This window comes from Sminthopsis crassicaudata, chromosome 6 (genome assembly GCF_048593235.1).
Source record: "Sminthopsis crassicaudata isolate SCR6 chromosome 6, ASM4859323v1, whole genome shotgun sequence".
In the NCBI taxonomy this organism is placed as follows: domain Eukaryota; kingdom Metazoa; phylum Chordata; class Mammalia; order Dasyuromorphia; family Dasyuridae; genus Sminthopsis; species Sminthopsis crassicaudata.
The window spans coordinates 141,125,970-141,150,232 of NC_133622.1; the positions used below are offsets into that span (position 1 = coordinate 141,125,970).

The 24,263-nt window shown below is 37.2% G+C and overlaps 1 long non-coding RNA gene across 2 annotated transcripts in view; it reads right to left on the bottom strand.

Annotated features, from left to right (window-relative positions):
- The window catches only part of LOC141545698 (uncharacterized), a 97,178-nt gene extending 82,997 nt beyond the window's left edge, over positions 1 to 14,181 (bottom strand). For both annotated transcript variants that reach the window (XR_012483119.1, XR_012483118.1), the window contains exon 1: positions 14,008 to 14,181. This is a non-coding gene — a long non-coding RNA (uncharacterized LOC141545698). The remainder of the gene's footprint in view (positions 1 to 14,007) is intronic.
- Positions 14,182 to 24,263: the final 10,082 nt, after the last annotated feature.

The following is a 24,263-nucleotide window of genomic DNA, read 5'->3' on the forward strand; positions in this document are numbered from 1 at the left end:
TGAGGCTTAGGGATTTATTCACCTTGAATCAATGTATATTAAGAACTCATATCAGATCTTTAAACTTTTTTCAAATCCAAAATAAAAATAACATATCTTGATTTTTTTGCCTAGGCTTAGTATCATGTGTATAAATTATTAAAATGTATGACTTTCTTGTGATCAATTGTTAAAAGAAGTGAACTCAACAAAGCTCATGGACGTGTTTAAATCATTATGTTAGATGCTCTTAGCAAAAAGGAAAATATAATAGAAGAAAAGGAAGTGTTCTCAACACATCCAAGGGAAATTCAGCACTACAGAGATTTCTGAAACATAATATTAGTGCAAATCCAGCAACATTTGAACTATTAGAACATCTAACAAGGCAAATTTACTACATCCTACTCTCAGGCATAAATAACACTTGTCTTCAAACAGGAGTTAAGGTCAGCTTTCCATTTGGTTTAAAAAGGGCTTTTGGAAATAACAGACTTTCCTATAGCATCAGGAACTGGGGGTTTCTAAGCCTGAGCACCTTTAGAGAAGCTATGCAAATTTCATTGGTTTAAAGTAAGGGAGGTGGGGTGGAAACAAGCATTTCAGTAAGAAACAGAAGCTTGATTTATAGCACCATGTCTCTTTGCTTTATAGTGTGTGCTTATTTGCTGCCTGCCAAGTGTTTATTGACACAATACTACTTGAGTTGGGAAGGATTATCATTCATTAAAAGGTCAAAATTTGATTGGGTCATTCCATTTAGAACTTTGTTTTTTAGGAAGATGAGATATACGAAGGGGGAGGGAGAGAAGAGGAAAAGATCCAAAAAGTAAAAACAATAGTGCTTCACACACAATTCTTGAATCCTTTGAGTAGCATAGTTGACCTGTGTGTTAGCAAAATCAATTTGTTAACTGTGTATTGAGGAAAGACTGAAGACAAGTCATAGAATAATAGCTTTAAGGCTGGAAGAAACCATTGAGGTCATTGAGAGAGTTTAACCCTTTCATTTTTTCATTGTAAAGAGATGTGTGGGTATATTGCTTTGTTTTGCCTATGTAGGTTATGAGTTTCCCATGTGAGCCTGTCAGGTTGTGTACTCAAATTGAGGCAAGAAGAAATGTCTTCAGCATTTTTTCCTCCACCCCCAACTTTCTTCAGGGAGACTTTAATTACTTCAAAGAAAGGAAGCAGGAAGCTGGAGACCAGAGGCTAGCTATTTTGCTCTCCTCAGAAACAGAGTAGTTCAGTACATGTACTTAGTACTTAATATAGTTCTGCAAGATTCACACCTATGACGAGAGAGCATATAAGCTCAGACAAACTCAGTTAGGTTCAATCAGAGGCCAGAGAAGACAGAAAGCTGGAGGCTGAAGCACAAGCCCTAGTCCTATTCATTCACTTCATCTCACACCACTTTAGTGGCAGGCTCTTCTCCTTTGCTTCTCCATGAAACCAAGACTCCAGAAGGCCTCCAGAAAACTAGCTGAGCCCCAAGTGAAAGAGATAAGACTTTGAAAGAGATAATAAAAGATTTGGACTTTAACCCCTAGCTACTGTCATGGTGATTACTGAACTGAAACGAAGGCTGCTTCCAAGACCCCTGGAGACCCCAAGAAAACCAAACAGAGAACATTACAATCTTTCTTCTCTATAACTTTTATAAACTCCTCCCCTTACACAGGGACAGAGGCACCAAACAATCAATGACAAGAGTGTCATAAAAATAGACTTTGTTGCTAGAGTTCAACAAATGAAGAAAATCAGTCTCTGAGTATGAGCAAATTGCTTAAAATATATAACCAATATGTGTAATAAGAAGGATTGGCAAGATCAAATGACTACTTAAGGAAAGAGTCAATGAGTGAACTAGAGTTGGCAGCCTTATAAAGGAGAGAGGGAGATGGATATGAGACATGTGAAGGTAGAATTGACAAGATTTGGCAATTGATTAAATATGAAGGGATGGTTGTAAGAAAGAATGAAGATTCAAGGATGACTCTGAGGTGGCAAACCTATTGAATACCTAAAAGGATTAAAGTATCCTCAACAGAAATAGCAAAATTATGAAGGAAGCATGAGTTTAAGTGAAATACAATGAGTTCTATTTGATACATATTAAGTTGGAGATGCCTACAAGAGATCCAAATTTGAAGCTATCCAGTAGGTAGGCAGATATTTTGGACTAGAGCTCAGAAGTAAGAGAGTTGAGCTAGATATGTAGATTTCTGAGTCATTTCTCTGAAGATAACTAAACCTATGGAAACTCAGGATAACATCAAGAAAAAAAAGTATATAATGAAAGAAAAGAGCTCAAGACAGAACCTTCAGTATATTCATAAGTGGTAAGAAAGGGAATGGAATTATACTGCATAGAATACTGTGAAATTTTGATCCAACAGGTAGGAGAGCCATGAGAATAATAGATAAAGAGATCATTAGATAAAAATTAGGGAAAGAAAGCAACAAACTGTTAGAGAATGACAGTAGAGGATGTGTGAATCAAAGATAAAGGCAGAGAGGTAAGTGATTTCATAGCAGAGGAGTAAATTCATCTCTTCTTCTGAGAGAGGAACAGAGAAGTAGAGAGAAGAGAATTATGGCGAATTGTGTGATAGTCCAGAAAATGTGATCCTCCAGATTCAGAATGGTTACAAAAAAGAGATACTTATAGAATATCTAACACTTAACAAAAGGAGGTTTACTTAACCATATCATGGCAAGGAATCTTAGAATGAATAATTAATAAATTCCATTCATTAGGGTTTTTATTGCCTACACTCTACTGCTTGCTAGCTCTTGAGCCTACAACTCGGCTTGCTGCCACTGGAGTCCATACAGCTGCTCCTTCTTTTGCCCTCTGCCTCCAGGGTTCCCTGCTGCTTACTTCTAGGAAAATCTATCCCACTTCCCTTGCTAAGGACTAAATACTGCCTCTATACCATTTGAATGTTGCTTCATAGTCATATGGACTTGAGTGAATATGTTTTGAGACCTGATAGCTCCCTAATTTGGTCCTCTTTTGCCAGAGTGAGCATTGCCTCTCTCCACAATGTCATTCTGAGAGATCCTACCTTGCATCAGACTGGGTATTCCCCATTCTGCATGGAAATTTGAATTTTTTTGCTATGCTTTACAATGACTACCACAAGTGTTGCTACTGTCCCCATTTGTGTAGGGTTGAATAACAAAGGTACTAACTACCATTCATGGGACATGCTAACCAAGAGTTGATCCTATAGTCCAAGGACTGTAGTCCAAAGATTTACCTCAAATGTTGCCACAGTATCTTTATAGTGTCTCAAGTGCTGTTCCAGGCTTCTCCTCACAAAGCAAACCAGACACTGATCAGGTGAGCACTACCACAAGCATTGCCACTACTGGAACCCAGCTCTGATTTGCTATATTGGACTAACTACTGCTTCCTATAAGCACTGTTGCTATTTGGGGCCTCAGTACTAAATCCTCCCCCCCAACCCCCAGAGCCTATATAAAGAGTTGTAATTGCTACTGCTGGCTCTCTATGCTTGATCCTATCCTGAGATCTGTTCCACAAAAGCCTCCTTTCACTGAAAGTCTCACAAAAAGTCAGAATGGTTATTCATATAAGAGAACAGAAACTGTCTTTTTAAACTTTTTAAACTCATGCAGCATCCCCTTGTCCTCAGCAAATCAAATGGGGTACATTTTGCATAGTTGCCCATATCTTCAATTCTAGAAAGTTCTCTTGAGTCCTGAGGAGCTAAATAAAGAATTGTCTTTTTAAGTGCTTTATACCTAATGGCCCCAACATAGTCCAGGTAACATAGTTCTCAATGATTTCCCAAATGCTCCATAAAAAAAAAAAAAGTCCAAAGCATTTCTTTCAGCACAGTTCTGAAACAATTCCAAAATTTCAATCTTAATGGATGACCCAAACTGATTGTCTTAGAAGCTACATTCACCCCCAAACACAAAATTTTTGCAAGTTCAATGAAGGACAATTTACAGCCTTTTTCATTATTTTTCCATTCAGAGTAATGTCATACCTATTTCATGTCACACAGGGCAAGGAAACTTAATCAGGCAAGGCTCCTGTCTATTTGTACCCCCTCCTTTATTTTTTTTAATATTTTAATAGTTTTTATTTACAAGATATATGCATGGGTAATTTTACAACATTGACAATTGCCAAAACTTTTGTTCTAATTTTTTCCCTCCTTCCCCCCCCGCCCAGATGGCAGGTTGACCAATACATGTTAAATGTGTTAGAGTATAAATTAAATACAATATATGTATACATGTCCAAACAGTTGTTTTGCTGTACAAAAAGAAATAGTGTACAATTAGCCTGAAGGAAATCCAAAATGCAGGCGGACAAAATTAGAGGGATTGGGAATTCTGTGTAGTGGTTCATAATCATCTCCCAGAGTTCTTTCGCTGGGTATAGCTTGTTCAGTTCATTACTGCTCTATTGGAACTGATTTGGTTCATCTCATTGTTGAAGAGGGCCACGTCCATCAGAATTGATCATCATATAGTATTGGTGTTGAAGTATATAATAATCTCCTGGAACTGCTCATTTCACTCAGCATCAGTTCATGTAAGTCTCTCCAGGCCTTTCTGAAATCATCCTGTTGGTCATTTCTTACAGAACAATAATATTCCATAATATTCATATACCACAATGTATTCAGCCAATCTCCAATTGATGACCATCCATTCAGTTTCCAGTTTCTGACCACCACAAAGAGGGCTGCCACAAACATTCTTGCACATACGGGTCCCTTTCCCTTCTTTAAGATCTCTTTGGGATATAAGTCCAGTAGTAACAATGCTAGATCAAAAGGAATGCACAGTTTGATAACGTTTTGTGTACCTCCTCCTTTATATTTCCTCTTCTTTACAAGTCTATGGTGCAACTGTAACAGGAACAAGGTGGCACCAAAGTCAAAGAAAGGAAAAACAATTCACCAAAGAACTAACAATTTAATAGGTAGATCATAAAAATCAAACATATATGGGCAAATAAATTATATACAAGATAAATAGAAAATAATTAACAGAAGAAAACACTAGAAGTAAGAGAAATTTGGAAAAGTTTTCTTTAAAAAAAAATGGGATTGTAGTTTGGACTTGAAGGAAGAAAGCAAGACTAGGATATGAGGAGAAAGAGTCTTCTAGGCATATAAATAATCATCCAAAGATGCTTTCCCATTTTTATATAGAAAATAAATTACCTATTCCATACTTGAGTGGTCAAGAGTATATTAACAATGAAAAATTGCAATGGGAGATATAACAAAGTATTTCACCAAAGAGACGTATAACCAGAAAAAGAAGTAAATTGATCATGAAATAGAAGTGAGAAGTACCTACTTTCATCTAGTGTGGGCAAACATTTAGTGACATCCATATAACCTAACATCCTTTGTTAGGCAGATCCTTTTCATGTAAATATGGGAAGAAATAGATGAGAGTCAAACAGGATGAGAAATTTTAAGGAGGGCATGTGATCTGCATCATTGGAATTCACAGAGCCAAGTATTGAGTGATATCATATTGTTTCCAAAAATATCCCTACTTCATTGATTTTTTTTCTCAAAACAGAAATATTTGTCCTGAATGCCAGTGAATAATGAAAATTTTTAAACCCATTTCACAGGGGGACTTATGCAACAATGATTATGGAAGTATTCAAAGGCAGGAATATAGGAATTGTTGATATATTAGGCAGTTTTCTAGATTCCTTCCTATTGGTGTAAGATTCCATCAAACAGAATGAATTCACTTATACTTTCCAGTGGTGTCCTTTCAGTCCCCCTCCTAGTTGGGACAGTATTTACTTCTCCTCATAAGATCTCATGATTGCAGCAATAGAATTTTCTCAGTTCTTCCTTATATAAGGTCTCTAGAACTTTCTATTATCTATCTCCCAAAGAAATAAAAAGATTTTCTTGTAAATCAAATGCTGCTTATTCATGGTGTGGTTTTTGCTGTTTGCTTGAATGGCTTTCTCAGCTTCTGTTTTCCAAAGGCAGACCTGATCCATAAGGGACACTATGAGCATTTGGCTGGCTGAAGCTGAGGATTGTGCATTTATGAATATGGACAGGACAGTAAGAAGCCCTTGGTGGACATGGGTTGTATTGTTTCCAAACAGCCTGCTGCCATGGCAACAGGCCCTATTAGAGAAGCCACCTTGTCACCACAACTTTAGGTCCAAATAATTCAGCAGAAAAGATAAAATGAGATGTGGCAACTTTATCTTGCTCCATCTTTTACATAAAGCAATTTCTCAGAAATATGATCAGCATTAGAGACAACAGGCATTTAAAATTTAAAAGGCCCTTGTAGAGAGAAAAAGTCTATTCACATCAAGGAGTCTTGAAAGATGAGTGAAAGATGAAATAAAATATGATAGGACTGCAATGTTTAACTTTCTCTGCACTGGGAACTAACACAAACTTTAGAATTTGGAGGTTTTGACTATGAAGAAATGACTGGAGAATTTATCCTGAAGAGTTTATCCTTCTTGATCTATAAAATGTAAAAGACAAGAAAAGTTACTTATCAAAGTTAAGAAAAATCTGGACATTTTTTTCCAGATAGTGGTAGAACTATTGATGATATGAACTTCTGAGAAGCATGATGGGATAATGGAAAGTAAACTGACTGGAAAATGAGGGTTCAAATCTTTGCTCTAAGACTTTTGGAGAGTCAGCTCATCTCCTTGAGCTGTATCTTTCTCACATGGAAAAATGAAGATTAAATTAGATGATGCTTCTTTGACCTGTTGACATTATTAAATTCTCACTCTTTTGTTCCATGCTCCTCCTCCAATATTATTAGTCCTTTGTTGGAATTTCTCCTTTGGTCTCCCATCTACCCAACGTTTAAGCTGTGTATGTGTTTACCCTCACATACACAGCTTTCCCAATAGAATTTAACTTCCTTCAAGGGAGAAACTGTTATTTTTGCATCTTCAGCATCTAAATGCTATTGCTTTGCAATAAATGCTCAAAATATTTAATTTAATGGTAATCTGTATATCCTAGAAGTGTTTTTATCCAAGTATAGGTTTAATTAGATGATTTTCAAGTCCAGTACTGAAATTTTTTGAAATTGCTTATGGGCAAATAGAGGCACCAAGTCCAAAGTCCTAGATTCCCAGAAGGACTTGGATATTATTCTAAGTTTGTGCATCATTCACTTACTTTCAGCATTTTAACTCCCTGAGAAAGACCATTTTAAGTTAGGTATCAATCAGACAAAGCAGGCATGTATAAAGTATCCATTATGTGCTAGACAACTATGCTAGGCATTGGGAATATGAAAGCAATGAATTAAAAAATGCCTACTGTCAAGTTTATATTCCAAAAACTCAGTTTTAAATTATTGGAGCCAATGAGAATCATAAATTCTATGCCAATGTGAGGCTATTAATTTTACTCTGTTTCTATGACCAAAAAAGTTTCTCTTAAAACAGAACTTTGCCTCTACTCTTTAAACATGGTGTATGTGTGTGTGTATGTGTGTGTATGTGTATGTATAAGAAAATATATATACATACATTTGTATGTATAAGTTTCTTCATTCACTTGATCATATTACATATAAGGCATTATATCAGTCACTATTTGCATCCACAAAAAAGGATAAGAGCATCATGGGAAGCCTAATTTGTTTTGCCATTTTATCTTCCAAAAAAATGTTGAGAGGAAAAAATAGCTTTTTTATAAAACATTGTTTCTCATTTCATATGTGTGCATGTGTGTCTTTGGTTTGCATATTATATATTGTGTACCTCCTTTTATGGATTTATGATCTTATTAATACAAGTATTTTTCCAACCAGTACAGTTTGCAATTTTATCTTGTCCTGACAGGTGCTATATCTGGCAGTCAGGTTCTACATCTGAGGGCAGCCAGGTCTTACCTCCTCTCAAGCTTCAGTGCACATCCAGACACAATTATCAGTTCCCCAAGGAGAGTCACAAGCCAAAAGAGATGAAATCAAGGTGCTCTTTATTGCAGTGTGTTCAGTCACAGCTACATCCCTACCCCTTCCCTCTTCTGCAGCCCCTCTTTTTATTCCCCCAACCCAGCACACCAAACCTGAGGAAGTACTTTATGCTGATGGGAGTGAGTCAGGAAAGCCACAAAGCTCACTTCCTCATAACAGAGCCAATTCTTGACCCATATTTTGGGTCACTGTGACCTTCTTGACCTGAGCCTGAATCAGCAACCTGAGCATGTCCTGGGTCTCATGTTTATCAGGGAACTGCATATAATACTTTCCTGTTCTCAAGTCAGCACAAACTTCAGAACAGGTTCCCAGGCCTCTGGACCCCAACATCTCCTCTTTCTTGTTTGGTGTGCAATGCTTACAGGTTTGGGGGGAACAAGGTAATGAGGGGGTAAGGTATACATAGCATGAAGTGTACTTTTGAGCAGGTATATGAAAGCTTTCATCAGGACGGGTGCTAAGCATAGCACCAAAAGCAATAAGGCAAAATATACAATTATATATGTCAGATTGGCTAAGATGACAGGAACAAATGATGATGAATGTTGGAGGGGATGTGGGAAAGCTGGGGCACTTATACGTTGTTGGTGGAGTTGTGAAAGAATCCAACCATTCTGGAGAGCAATCTGGAATTATGCCCAAAAAGTTATCAAACTGTGCATACTCTTTGATCCAGCAGTGCTACTACTGGGCTTATATCCCAAGGAAATACTAAAGAAGGGAAAAGGACCTGTATGTGCCAAAATGTTTGTGGCAGCTCTTTTTGTAGTGGCTAGAAACTGGAAAATGAATGGATGCCCATCAATTGGAGAATGGTTGGGTAAATTATGGTATCTGAATGTTATGGAATATTATTGTTCTGTGAGAAATGACCAACAGGATGAATACAGAGAGGCTTGGAGAGACTTACATCAACTGATGCTGAGTGAAATGAGCAGAACCAGAAGATCATTATACACTTCAACAACAATACTGTATGAGGATGTATTCTGATGGAAGTGGATGTCTTCAACAAAGAGAAGATCAATTCCAATTGATCAATGATGGACAGAATCAGCTACACCCACAGAAGGAAAACTGGGAAATGAATGTAAACTGTTTGCATTTTTGTTTTTCGTCCCAGGTTATCTTTACCTTTTGAATCCAATTCTTCCTGTGCAACAAGAAATTCAGTTGTGCACACATATATTGTATCTAGGATATACTATAACATATTTAACATGTATGGGACTGCCTGCCATCTAGGGGAGGGGTGGAGGGAAGGAGGAGAAAATTTGGAACAGAAGTGAGTGCAAGGGATAATGTAAAAAATTACCCATGCATATGTACTGTCAAAAAAAAGTTATAATTATAAAATTAATTTTTTAAAAATGAGAAAAAAAGAAAATACTCAAAGATGTTTTGGGCTATCTTATTATTGCTCCTGAAACATATCAAATTGTTCTGGTGACAATGTCCCATAGGTAGACTAGGTCCCCATGATTAGATGTAGCACAGGACACGGAGATTCCTCAGTAAAGTGGATCGGCAGGTGATCTTAGCATGATGCAGTATTTGGGCTTAATAACTGAATAGCATCCTCAGTGGAGGAGCATCCTCAACTTAAACCAATGTCTGAGGGTGCTATTAACCAAAGGCACACGGTACTCCAAACCATGTGATGCTTTAGTGATACAAAAAGGAATCCCAACAGACAGTCCTGAAAAGGTAGAGTTCTGTACTGATGCTTTTCCAATTCACCCCAGTGATGTCACAAGAAAGTCATTTTTTAGCCATGAAGACATATTGCCCTGTGTGTATAGGGATAGGAGGGCTTCACCCCATCAACAAACTCAGGCCAGGGAGAATTATGGAGTAATGCCCAGTGCTGGTAGCAAGAAGTAGGATTAGACTCGTCAGCCATCTCAGAAACATTGTCAGACTTGCTTTCATCTTGGGGTTTCCTCATCCCTGCCTACCGCGTTTTCTCCTCCTCTTTCGTGTTGTCAGCCACTTTCCAGGTACGTTTGGTTGGCACCCACCAATCTCTAGTTTCTGTAGAGATACAAAGGAAACCTGGACCCCCGTTAGTATTCTGAATGGACCTGACCAAACCTCTTGACATGACCCAGCATGTCTGTTAGGGTCACCTATGTTTGTGCCTGGTGGCATGCATAGGGTGTGTTTAACTGAGACAAAGTGTCTCATGGCAGGGGACAAGTCATCGACTGGTGAAAGCTGAAGAAAATTGCATGTGTATAGGGCCCTGTCCAGATACCCTTGAGTTAATCTCTCCCTTCCCCTTTCTTGTTTTGCAAGGATAGCCTTTAAGGTGTGGTTAGCACTTCCACAATGGCTTGCCCAGTGGGATTATAGGGGAGACCAGTAATATGCACAATCCCAATCCCTTTCATCCAGTCTTGTAATATATGGGAAGTATAAGCTGGACTATTATCAGTTTTAATTTCTAAAGGGGTCCCAGCTATGGAGAAACAATGATATAAATGATTTTTGACATGGTGGACTTGCTCGCCTCCTTGTACATCGGCCATTAAGAATTTTGAAGATCCTGGGGAACAACTCCAGAACTGGGGGAAAGTGTGAAGGGAATACAAGGCAAGTGTCGTTTAACTATTTGTCTAGCTTGTTCTTTAGTAAGGCCATATAGGGGGCTTAAGGAGTGAGCTGAGAGATATAGTGAGGAGTGAGCTGCCTTAGCTTGTTCTCCAGGAGAACAAAGGTATGCAGGGAGGGCAGTAGAAGGGGAGACAGTTACATCAGCTAACCTGCTGCTCTCAAATAGGGGGTCAAGTCCATCTGTATGAGAGTGAACATGCAAAAAGTAAACTGGTTCTGCGCGTGCAGAGAAGGTCTATTGAGCACATAAGTGTAAGGTGCCCATCGTGGACTTCTGATCTAGAAGGATAGAATAGCATTCTCCAGTTTTTGCACAGTTTGGACAGCATAGGCACTATCAGAGATGACATTAATAGCCTGAGGATATAATAAGAAAGCATGAACTATAACACAGAGCTCATTGTTTTGCATACTGTCATAGGGGATGTCTAGGACATGGCTTCTTTAGATTCACCATGGATCACGGCTGCTCTGTGTTTCTTAGTTGCATATGTAAATATTTTAAGCCCATGGACAAGTTGCTGTTGTACTGTCTTTCGGGGAGTTGCAGCCCAATCTGATGGCAGATGTAGGCTTCTGGCCATTTACTTCGTGGGCCTTGTAATGCCTGTGAGACATACCATTGACATAATATGGAACTATTAGCCATGCCTTGTGGGAGGACTCTGCACTGATATCTTAAGATGGGTGCTTTATTATTGACCAGGGGCACTGAAAAACAAATTTCTCCCTATCTTGTTCATGCAGGGGGATACTAAAGAAACAAACTTGGATATCTACTATCTATATTGCATATCCTTGAGGAATAGCATTAGGTGATGGGGTGCCAAGTTGTAAGGCACCCATAGACTCAAGGACAGCATTTACCTCTCTCAGGTCAGTTAACATTCTGCGTCTTACTGATTTCTTTTTAATAACAAACAGTGGAGTTCCAAGGGGAAAAAGTCGGCCCGATGTGACCACAGGCTAACTAACTGTTCAAGGACTAGGCTATGTAAAATGAGAAGCTTCTCAGGGTCGGTCAGGGCCACTGTTCCCTCCATATAGGTGTATTGGTTTTCCAGGTCAGAGGAGGGCATGTGATCCCCAACTTTTCAGTAGCCCCATTAAAAACATTCATTTGTAAGCTTCAAATTTAAATGTTTCATTATATCTCTGCCCCATAAGTTTACTGTAAGGCCAGGTACCACCAGGAGTTTCAATCATTTTATCCATTTTATTGATTGCATGGCACTTTGTGCACCGCCTATGCCATTTATATGGGTTGATGCTGGCTCTAGAGGCCACTCAGGGGGCCAACAGGAAGCAGTGCTTACTGTTTGATCAGCCCCAGTGTCTAATAGGCCTTGAAAAGGCCATCCATTCAGTAAGACTGTGGCAAAGGGCTTTCCTAGTTCAATTACTTGACTCAGTGCCACAACAGGTGTTCTGGGATCGAGAATAAAGGGACAGCTACTGCAACAGAGTAGTTGTTATCTATAGAAGCAGGTTCATCATGGGAGTTGGTAAATATTATGGAGGATGACCCTGCTGGGAGAATGCAAGGGATGGACTATGCCAGGAATATAATCAAGCTTGACACAGAATAAGGCAGAGTAAGGAAGAGGGTTAGTGGGATTTTCTACTGTGGCATGAGGAGGCACTTGATATTTGCCCAGGCTGTATAGAAGTTCTGTGGGGTTTTTTGATTCCATAATTGCTTGTATTCTCCTTCCAGGGTCTGGGCTGGATAAGCCTGAGGCTTTTGTCCTGTTTTGTGTAGATGCGGGGCCCACGAGGGACCCCTCCCCTGCCATTTCCCTATTTCCTAATGGTTCTGCACTGTTTGGCATAATGTCCGTTCTTGCCACATTTGAAACAAGAGACCACAGGTCTTGTTTGCTTACAATCCCTTTTTAATATGCCCTGGCTGGCCATATTCATAACATCTCTTATCCTCATTTTTATTAGCATGAATTGCTCCTGCAAGCAACTCAGCTTGATAAACATCAGATCCTACCTTTTCACATCTGTTTAACCTATTCTCTAGCTCTGCATTTGCAGGAAGGCCAATCATAGCCATCTTACAATCAAGATTGGCATTTTCCCTCAACATCATCTTGAGTACCTTTTCTGCACATTCTACTGGTCCCATACATCTGGCCACAGCTTCCTGCGTGCGGGCAACAAAATCTGGAAAAGGATCTTTGGGTTTTTTCTTTATCTGTGCCGTACTTTTCCTATCGTTCTGTTCTCCTATCAATTTAGTCCATGCCCTTCTAGCACAATTGGCTACCAACACATATTCTGCAGGCAAATACTGCAGTTGGTTTCATATTGCCCTGCCCCTGTCAGTGCCATGTATACTCGTGGAGCCCCGTTCTCAAGTCTCATTGCTTCCAGTTAGGAAACTGTTCCCTGTCTCATTGCTACCAATTAGCCTGCCCTGCAAATTCAGCTCACCATACAATAGCTTGTCCAGGAGTCAAGCAGGCACGAGAGAGATAGTCTTCCAATATTTAGGGCAGAGAATAAACATCAGGGACAATTGCTCAATTTGAGTTAGTACAAAAGGAGCAGTAGGGCTAGGTCTTTAGTATGTTTCCATGATATAGGGATGTGCACTCTCCATACCCCACCAGGGCTTGTGGGCAAATCCCCCAACCCTCAACATCTTCCCCCTTCTCACTTGTTCTGTAGCTTTCTCTAAACCTGATTTTTCCTTAACATTAGCAGATTCCATTTTCGCTGTTATGTTAGTGGGGCGTGGGCTAGGACAGACCTTTCTTTCATTTTTGCCAGTTGGTCGGGAACTTAGTCCTTCCTCAGATAAGGAAGTTTCTAATTCTCTCAAGTTTGGGTATAATTGTTTATATAAGGGTGCCCGGGGGGAGGGGGGGGAGGAGGCCAGAGTTCCTCTTTTTCTTCTGAGGCTGTTTCACAGAAACTCGTTTTACTTTCGGTTTGGCTTTCCATGGAAAAGCTGTGCTAGGGGCAGGTAGTCCCTTCAAATGCAGCTCTTACATGACCGAATATTATAAAGTCCTTATCCTCCAACAACTCAGGGGTATCTTTCTCATAACTAGTCATTTGTTTCCCTACAATTTTCCATTTTGCCTTATCCAGTCCTGTGTCAGCGAGCCATGGGAAAATGGTCTGAATTAATGGCAGTGTAACTCCCTGTTTTTTAATAGCCTTATATAATTGCCTAGCCCACATCTCATTTTCCTTTGGTTTGATCCTGGATATTGAATTTCCCATCTTCCCGCGTGACAACATCAGCAAGGAATTCTTGTCTTCCTGCACTCCCTGCAGGGTCCCAGTCCCTTCCTGCCCAATACACCTTTAAGTCCCTTTTCAGCCACCACTTGCCAGGTGCTACACCTGGCAGTCAGGTTCTATAACCTGAGGGCAGCCGGGTCTTACCTCCTCTAGAGCTTCAGTGCGTATCCAGACACGACCAGCCATGTTCCCCAAGGGGAGTCACAAGCCAGAAGAGATGAAATCAAAGTGTCTTTATTGCAGTGCCTTCAGTCACCTCCTACCCCTCTCCTCTTCTCCAGCCCCTCTTGCCAAACCTGAGGAAATACTTTATGCTGATGGGAGTGAGTCAGGAAAGCCACAAAGCTCACTTCCTCATAACAGAGCCAATTATCGAACATGCATATTCTGGGTCACTGGGACCTTCTTGACCTAAACCTGAATCAGCATCCTGGTCCTGGGTCTCCTGTTTATCAGGGGAACTGCACATAATACTTTCCTGTTCTCAAGTCAGCACAAACTTCAGAGAAGGTCCCAGACCTCTGGGCTCCAACATTGTCCTGCATGATTTCTTGACCTTGTCTTTTCATAAATTCTACAGTGACTATGTACATAACATATTTCTTTATTTAAAATATATATTTTTAAATATTTCACCATACCAGTGTAGTCCTTCAGTGGCCTTGGTGTTATTCCTCAGTCTCACTATAGGACCAGTCCACCTCTGTTTTCAGTCATATGCATATCTGATGCTGACTTTTATGCTATGTCACAGTCACATGTCATTGTTAGTAATAAGTTGCAGCCCCTTATTCCTGCTTTCCTAAATTCCACCCAGACTGCTTTTTCCTCTTATTCAACTATCTGTATGCATGGGTGACATAACTCAGGAAGCATAAATTAAATAGAATGTGCATATGTAACATATACAACTATGATTGAGACAAATATTGAGTTTTAACTAATGTCCACACTAAAGAAGAAAGATGAACAAATTCATAAATATTTTCAAGGATAGTGGTGTTACTAACTCTGCAAGAAAATGAAATTTGGAACAAAATTTTTCACAAATTCTTTTAGATCTGATGATCACTAGTAGCAAAAAAAAAAATCCCATCTAAATTAATATATTAATACTGAGAAAAATAAAAACAAGAAAATCGGATGTGGAATTAAAGAAAAAATGAGAATACTTTGCAATTTTGTTTGATTACTCTCCAAATGCAGAAAATGTAATATTTTATTTAATTTTATATAACAAGCAATTATTTTACTTTTCAAAATCTTTTTTCTCAAAGTGGTACAGGTACTCTATCACCTTTCAGAAAAAAAATTTTAGCCAATAATAGACAAGTATTTTAATCATTCAAACAATCAACAAACAATAATTAAATACTTGCTATATGTCAGGCAGTTTTAAGAAATGGAGACACAAAGATAGAAATGAACAAGCCCTCCCTTCAAGGAGTTTACATTATATATATTATATATACATATGTAATACACACAAAACATCTACTAAGAAAATATAATATAGCTTAATAAATAGAGATGGAGAGACAGAGAAAAAGAGAGAGAGACAGAGAGAGAGAGAGAGAGAGAGAGAGAGAGAGAGAGAGAGAGAGAGAGAGAGAGAGAGAGAGAGAGAGAGATGCCATTAGCAGCTGGGGGAAGGGGAGGATCGGGAGGTAGCATTTGAGCTGAACTTTAAAAGAGTTTAAGGGTTGTAAGAGGTAAAGGTGGGGAAAGAGGACATTACAAACATGAGGACAGACTATGCAAAGCACAGAGAAGAGAAGCAAGAAATAAAATCTAAGTCCTATGCATTCTGGCCTGATGCAGGTCATTTGCCACAAGAAGTAAAGATTTTCCACTACTAATCCAAGGAATGAATATCAGGGTGAATCTGTCAGATTTTATAGCTGCTGCTACTTTTAGAATATGATCTCTACATTTTATAATCAAAGTGGCTTGGAAAACACAATTAATTTGAATATATATATATATATATATATATATATATATATATATATATATATACATGAAAATTTTCTAGCATTACTCAGTATAGTGCCTGGGCTTTGAGATTGTACAGTAGCATCTTTTAATCTGTTCCACCTACTCTGCATTGCATTACAGGGACTCTGAAGGGAAGTCACATACCATAACTAGTCCCTTCAGAATTCAGACCCCAAATTTCATTTTTGATATTGCAATTGATTTTTGCTTTTGCCCTTCAGTTTGTCATTTGAGCTGTTTGTTCTTATCATAAACTTGACAAATTGTAAGATACGAGTGAGGCTGCACTTAAGCAAAATGGTTATTTCCTTAACTTGACTCACCCCAGTACCCTGGAGATTTACACTAGTTCCTGATTTCACAGGTCTTCTGTGCATGTGAATTTTCATGAGATCCTATTCAAATGGAATAACCAAGAAGAAAGAACAATGTCCCTCTATAAAAGTGAGGTTCTGCATTGTCCCTTACATAGCCTACTGATGAACATGAGATGGCAAAGTCATCTTCATTAGGTGGAATTTAATAGTGAATCAAAGTTCTTGGGGAGAATAGACTGATCTAAACTTTAGCCTCCCTTGGGTCCTGGTGAAAGATTAGAGGGACAGAGTAGGGCTTGAGTAAGTTGAATATATCAGATTGTTTTTCACTAATAGTTCTCTTGTAAACCTCTGACAACCACCCAGTTTAACCCTAAAAAAAAAAAAAAAATAAAAAAAAAAATAAAGAAGCAGAAGAAAAATGGAAAATCTCATAAATGAGATTGATTTCAGATGTAGTCTGAGCAAATCTTGTGATGCTCCTAGTAGTGACCTGCTACAGATGCCTCTGAGTTTAGACTTCATGAATTCTAATAAAATTTGGCTTTTAGAAGAGAAACTTTTTTCTTTTTGTTTGTAATAACTCATGTGGAATATAAATTCTATATACAGAACTGAAAAGATTGAGGGTTAAGTTATAACCCTCATATATTATAACCCCATATATTGAGGGTTATAATTTAGCTGTACTTTTAATTTTGTTCTATGGTCAGTAATTCTGAGGCATAATTGTTAAGCATTAACTCAAAGAGGAAAAAACTTGTACTAAAAATAATCTATAAGCCCAGAAAGAGTTAATGAGGGAGTACAGGGGGAAGTCTTGGCAAAACCCAGCACCCAGCACCTGTACAGCAGGATCAGACACAGTTAACAAGGGGAGGAAAAGAAGAAACAAATGTGTTAGGTGATCTTTACAGTCTGAAGAAATCTCTGTTGTACCATGGGGCATTTGCTCCTTGCCTTTTATTTCTAATTTCCTTTCAAAGAATTCGTTAAGTGAAAAGGAAGATGGTGTCTGCTCAATATATCAAAGCTCAGTTATCAGCTGGCTGATTTTTGGAATCTTTATTGTTTTGTGGGTGCCTTATGATAGGTTGTGTGGTAATATAGGGAAGCTAAATTTAAATCAAAGAGATAACCTCCTAAGTGCTATGGAGTCAACAAAACTCTGGAGGAGAAAAAGAAATTGTCACTCTCTAGTGTAGAAATTCAAATTGATAAGAGTTCTTGTGTCTGAAAAGGTTTCTTCTCCTTTTCTTTGTGTATATGCATGTATATAATGAAAAAGAAGCTAAAAGAAAGGGAGGAAAATAATAGTAAACATTTGATTGAGATGAATTGACTTAGTATTGCAATGGACACAATTCTTTCGTTAATGGAAAATACAAGTCTTTGTTACCTTTAGGAAGAGTCAGTTTCCTTTTACATAATCTTTTGGGGGAGGAGAGATCAGATAATTAGGTCACAAAACTGAAACTCAAATTTTTAAATTAAACCATAAATCTAGAGAGTTATTTAAATGCCTGATTCTAGCATTTAGGTCATTTAGAAGAAAACATTCTATGAAACCCATGAAGCTGTCTAAATTAATGAGAGGGAGTGGGAAGTCACTTTCCCTTAGAAAAAAAAGCAAGAAGTATTATAGATCCATACACTCTCCCTTTCCTAGGCATAAGAAATTGTATATACATATATATGTATTTGTATATGTCTTCACCTTCTACTTTCAGCAATACTATTCTTTATCTGGTTAACTGCAAAAAATTAAGAATCTTGAAAGCCAAAAATATGAGAAATGTACTGAGATATTATATTTTCTTTCAAACCAATTATCCATTCCTTAAGATGATCTTTAGTACAATATCTTTTGTACTAAACTAATTAAATTAATAGTTTTTAATGGTAGTCTAAAACAGATATTTCTCTTTACGTGAGGAAGGTTCATAAGTTCTGGTTAGTTGTACCAAAGTTGAAAGATTGGGCTAACAGTGTCTCTGTCATCTGAGGACTAATAAATTCTTCAGAGAAGCTAAATAACAGGAAAAAAAAATTACTCAGGTAACGAACATTCTGGCTTTTGCAACATATGGAAATTAGTTTTCCCATGCTGGGATGTAAGAGTGAACATGCTGTTACAGTAGAATAACCAAATTGATTAAGCTAGAGATGGCCTAGAGGAGGAAAACCAGGATGTTAAATATCTCTAAATCTTTGCATGTGCTGATTGATTGAAAATGGAGACTTTTCTATCTGGGAAAACTTTGGGAGAAATATGATAGTTCTCTTCATAAATTAAAGATCTATCATATGAAAGAGATTTAGAATTGTCCTGTTTGTCTCATTCGACAGAACTATGAATAATGAGTGGAAGGTTCATTATGAATGAGTGGAAGGTCAGATTAGCTACTATGTCTGGAACAACTTCCTATGAATCAAAGCTCTCTGAGGATAGACTAAGACAGGTCTTATGTCCACTCTTTCAAAACCTGGTGGCTTTCAGGTGAGCCTAATGAGTCCTGACTTTTTAAGGGATAGTGGGGATTTCTGTGAGATATGTCTTAGATTTAGTAGCCACTGAAATCCATTCCAATTTTCAAATTTTGTCATTATGTATTGAAATCAGTGTTACTTGAAATATAAATATGTTTGCATAAATATTGTATTCTTCCAAAAATCAAAAAAGAAACCAAAATGTGTAAATAATTTAGATAATAAAAGATATCATAAGAAATTAGGAGAGCATGAATCCATGAATAAGGGAAGAGTTTATGACCAACAAGATGTACAGAAGATTATTGGAAGTAAAATAGTCAATTTTATTACATGAAATTTAAAAAGGTTTTGAAAACACACACACACAACCCCAATGTAGCCAGAACTAAAAGGAAAAAGGAACTGGGAAAAAATATTTGCATCAAGTTTCTCTGATAAAAACCTACTTTCTCATTTATATGGCAAATGAATCAAACTTTAAGAAGTAAAAGCCCTTTTCTAGCAGATAAATGGTCAAAGAATATAAACAGGCAGTTTTCAGAAGAAGAAATCAAAACTACCAATAGATACAGGAAGAAAATGCTCTAAATCACTACTAATTAAAGAATGCAAATTAAAACACTCTGTGAGGGGGCAGCTAGATGGCGCAGTGGATAGAGCACCAGCCCTGAATTCAGGAGGACCTTAGTTCAAATGTGATCTCAACACTTAACACTTCCTAGCTGTGTGACCCTGGGCAAGTCACTCAACCCCAGACTCAGGGGAAAAAAAAAAAAAAAAAAAAAAAAAAACCACGCTGTGATACCACCTCATATCTATCAGATTGAATAACATGACAGAAAGTGAAAACAACAAATGCTGGAGGAGATGTGGAAAATTTAGAGCACTAATACACTGTTCGTGGAGTTGTGAACTAGTCCAGCCATTCTAGAGAACAGTTTGTAACTATGCACAAAAGGCACAAAAAAAATTGTGCATACTCTTTGACCCAGCAATACCATCACTAGGTCTGTATCTCAAAGAAATTTTTAACAAAGAGAAAAAGATCTATTTGTACCAAAGTATTTATAGCAACTCTTTTTGCAGTGACAAAAAAACTGAAAATCAAGAAAATGCCCATCAAGTGGGGAACAACTGAACAAGTTGTGGTATATGATTGTGATGGAATCCTATTATACTATAAGAAGTGACAAGCAAGATGGTTTAGAAAAAAAGACATATGAACTCATGCAAAGCAAAATGAGAAAAATCTGAGATCATTATACATACCAACAGCAATATTGTAAGGATGATCAACTTTGAAAGACTAATCAATTCTGACCAAAACAATGATTCAAGATACTTCCAAAGGATCCATGATGAAAAATGCTATCTCAGGAAAAAGAGAACTCAATGTATATTGAAGCACATTTTTTTTTACAATCATTTTGAATTTTCTTTGCAGCATAGCTAATATGGGAAAATTTTCTCCTCTTTACAGTTATCTTGAGAGTGGGAAAGATATGAGTGTGTGTGTGTATAAATATTCTGAAATAAATGTGGTATAAAACAAAATGGCATGAATTAAATATATATGAGTTGAAGAGCACCTCTTATGTTGATAAAAGGTTTTCTCACTGAGTATTCCCAGAATCGATGAAATCACTGATCTGTTACAAAAAAACAAAATCAAAACATGTCTTTACATCAAGATAATGTTTAAAACACTTTGCAAACCTTAAAGTGCTCTATAAGTGCTAGTTGTTATTATATAAATGAACATATATGTATATATTATATATTATAACATAATATTAAAGATGTGGCCCTGGCAGTACAGAGTTAAGTATTATTCCATCCTTATTCCTAGAAGCCATTTTGTCAGCACAGCACAAGATAGCATTAGATTTGAGATTTGTGTGGTTTGTTTGTTTATTTGTTTGTTTTTGCTGTCATTTGATGTCAATTTGACTAATTAAACTTTCAGGTCATCAAAACCAATATATCTTATACCAATATATCTAATTACATAAAACCAATATCTAACTTCTCCTTTTGAATTATGAGGTTAGATTTTTGATCTAAACATAAAAAAATTCTACATGCCCTTATTTTTTTTCTTTTTTTCTTTTTTTTTCTTTTTAAATTTTTTTAAAAATTTATTAATTTTATAATTATACTTTTTTGACAGTACAGATGCATGGGTAATTTTTTTTTACAACATTATCCCTTGTATTCATTTTTCCAAATTTTCCCCTCCCTCGCTCTACTCCCTCCCCTAGATAACAGGCAATCCCATACACAATAAATGTGTTACAGTATATCCTAGATACAACATATGTGTGTAAAACCAAATTTCTTGTTGCACAGTAAGAATTGCATTCCGAAGGTATAAGTAATCTGGGTAGAAAGACATTTGCAAACATTTTACACTCATTTCCCAGTGTTCCTTCTCTGGGTGTAGTTGTTTCTGTCCATCATTGATCAACTGGAACTGAATTGGATCTTCTCTATGTTGAAGATATCCACTTCAATTAGAATATATCTTCATATAATATCATTGTTGAAGTGTATAGTGATCTCCTCGTTCTGCTCATTTCACTCAGCATCAGTTCATGTAAGTCTTTCCAAACCTCTCTGTATTCATCCTGCTGATCATTTCTTACAGAGCAATAATATTCCAAAACATTCATATACCATAATTTAACCAATCATTCTCCAATTGATGGGCATCCATTTATTTTCCAGTTTCTAGCCACTATGAAAAGGGCTGCCACAAACATTTTGGCACATACAGGTCCCTTTCCCTTCTTTAGTATTTCCTTGGGATATAAGTCCAGTAGCAGCACTGCTGGATCAAAGAGTATGTACAGTTTGATGACTTTTGGGGCATAGTTCCAAATTGCTCTCCAGAATGGCTGGATTCTTTCAACAACTCCACCAACAATGCATCAGTGTCCCAGTTTTCCCACATCCCCTCCAACATTCATCGTTATTTGTTCCTGTCATCTTAGCCAATCTGACAGGTGTGTAGTGGTATCTCAGAGTTGTCTTAATTTGCATTTCTCTGATCAGTAGTGATTTGGAACTCTGTTTCATATGAGTGGATATAGTTTCAATTTCATCATCTTTTCATATCCTTTGACCATTTATCAATTGGAGAATGGTTTGATTTCTTATAAATTAGAGTCAGTTCTCTATATATTTTAGAAATGAGACCTTTATCAGAACCTTTAACTGTAAAAATATTTTCCCAATTTGTTACTTCCCTTCTAATCTTGTTTGCATTAGTTTTGCTTGTATAAAAGCTTTTTAGTTTGATGTAATCAAAATCTTCTATTTTGTGATCAATAATGATCTCTAGTTCTCCTTTGGTCATAAATTCCTTCCTCCTCCACAAGTCTGTAAGGTAGACTATTCTCTGTTCCTCTAATCTATTTATTATCTCGTTCTTTATGTCTAAATCATGGATCCATTTTGATCTTATCTTGGTATATGGTGTTAAGTGTGGGTCCATATCTAATTTCTGACATACTAATTTCCAGTTTTTCCAACAGTTTTTTTCAAATAATGAATTCTTATCCCAAAAGTTGTTATCTTTGGGTTTGTAAAACACTAGATTGCTATAGGTGTACCCTATTTTGTCCTGTGTACCTAATCTGTTCCACTGATCAACTGGTCTATTTCATAGCCAATACCAAATGGTTTTTGTGACTGCTGCTTTATAATATAGTTTTAGATCAGGTACACTTAGACCACCTTCCTCTGACTTTTTATTTCATTAATTCCCTTGAAATTCTCGACCTTTTGTCAAGAATTGCAAGGGAACTAATGAAAAAAAACTCAGAGGAAGGTGGTCTAAGTGTACCTGATCTAAAGCTATATTATATAGCAGCAGTCACCAAAACCATTTGGTACTGGCTAAGAAATAGACCGGTAGATCAGTGGAACAGATTAGATACAAAGGACAAAAAAGGGTACATCTGTAGCAATCTAATCTTTGACAAACCCAAAGATTCCAACATTAGGGATAAAAATTTATTATTTGGAAAAAACTGTTGGGAAAACTGGAAATTAGTATGGCAGAAATTAGATATGGATCCACATTTAACACCATATACCAAGATAAGATCAAAATGGGTCCATAATTTAGGCATAAAGAGGGAGATAATAAATAGATTAGAGGAACAGAGGATAATCTACCTCAGACTTGTGGAGGAGGAAGGAATTTATGACCAGAGGAGAACTAGAGATCATTATTGATCACAAAATAGAAGATTTTGATTACATCAAACTAAAAAGTTTCTGTACAAATAATACTAATGCAAACAAGATTAGAAGGGAAGTAACAAATTGGGAAAATATTTTTAAAAACAAAGGTTCTGACAAAGGCCTCATTTCCAAAATATATAGAGAACTGACCATAATTTATAAGAAACCGAACCATTCTCCAATTGATAAATGGTCAAAGGATATGAACAGACAATTCTCAGAGGAAGAAATTGAAACTATATCCACTCACATGAAAGAGTGTTCCAAATCACTACTGATCAGAGAAATGCAAATTAAGACCACTCTGAGATACCATTACACACCTGTCAGATTGGCTAAGATGACAGGAACAAATAATGACAAATGTTGGAGGGGATGTGGGGAAATTGGGACACTAATACATTGCTGGCGGAGTTGTGAAAGAATCCAGCCATTCTGGAGAGCAATCTGGAATTATGCCCAAAAAGTTATCAAACTGTGCATACCCTTTGACCCAGCAGCGCTACTACTGGGATTATATCCCAAAGAAATACTAAAGAGCAGAAAGAAACATATATGTGCCAAAATGTTTGTGGCAGCTCTTTTTGTTGTAGCTAGAAACTGGAAGATGAATGGATGTCCATCAGTTGGAGAATGGTTGGGTAAATTGTGGTATATGAAGGTTATGGAATATTATTGCTCAGTAAGAAATGACCAGCAGGAGGAATATAGAGAGGCCTGGAGAGACTTAAATCAACTGATGCTGAGTGAAATGAGCAGAACCAGAAGATCACTGTACACTTCAACAACAATACTGTATGAGGATGTATTCTGATGGAAGTGGAAATCTTCAACATAAAGAAGATCCAATTCACTTCCAGTTGATCAATGATGGACAGAAGTAGCTACACCCAGAGAAGAAACACAGGGAGGGGAATGTAAATTGTTAGCACTAATATCTGTCTGCCCAGGTTGCATGTACCTTCGGATTCTAATGTTTATTGTGCAACAAGAAAATGATATTCACACACATGTATTGTACCTAGACTATATTGTAACACATGTAAAATGTATGGTGTTGCCTGTCGTCGGGGGGAGGGAATAGAGGGAGGGGGGGTAATTTGGAAAAATGAATACAAGGAATAATATTATAAAATATATATATATATATATAATTAAAAAAAAAAGAAATTCTCGACCTTTTGTTCTTCCATATGAATTTTGTTGTTATTTTTTCAAGGTCATTAAAATAGTTTCTTGGGAGTCTGATTGGTATAGCACTAAATAAATAGATTAGTTTGGGAAATATTGTCATCTTTATTATATTTGCTCAGCCTATCCAAGAGCACTGAATGTCTTTCC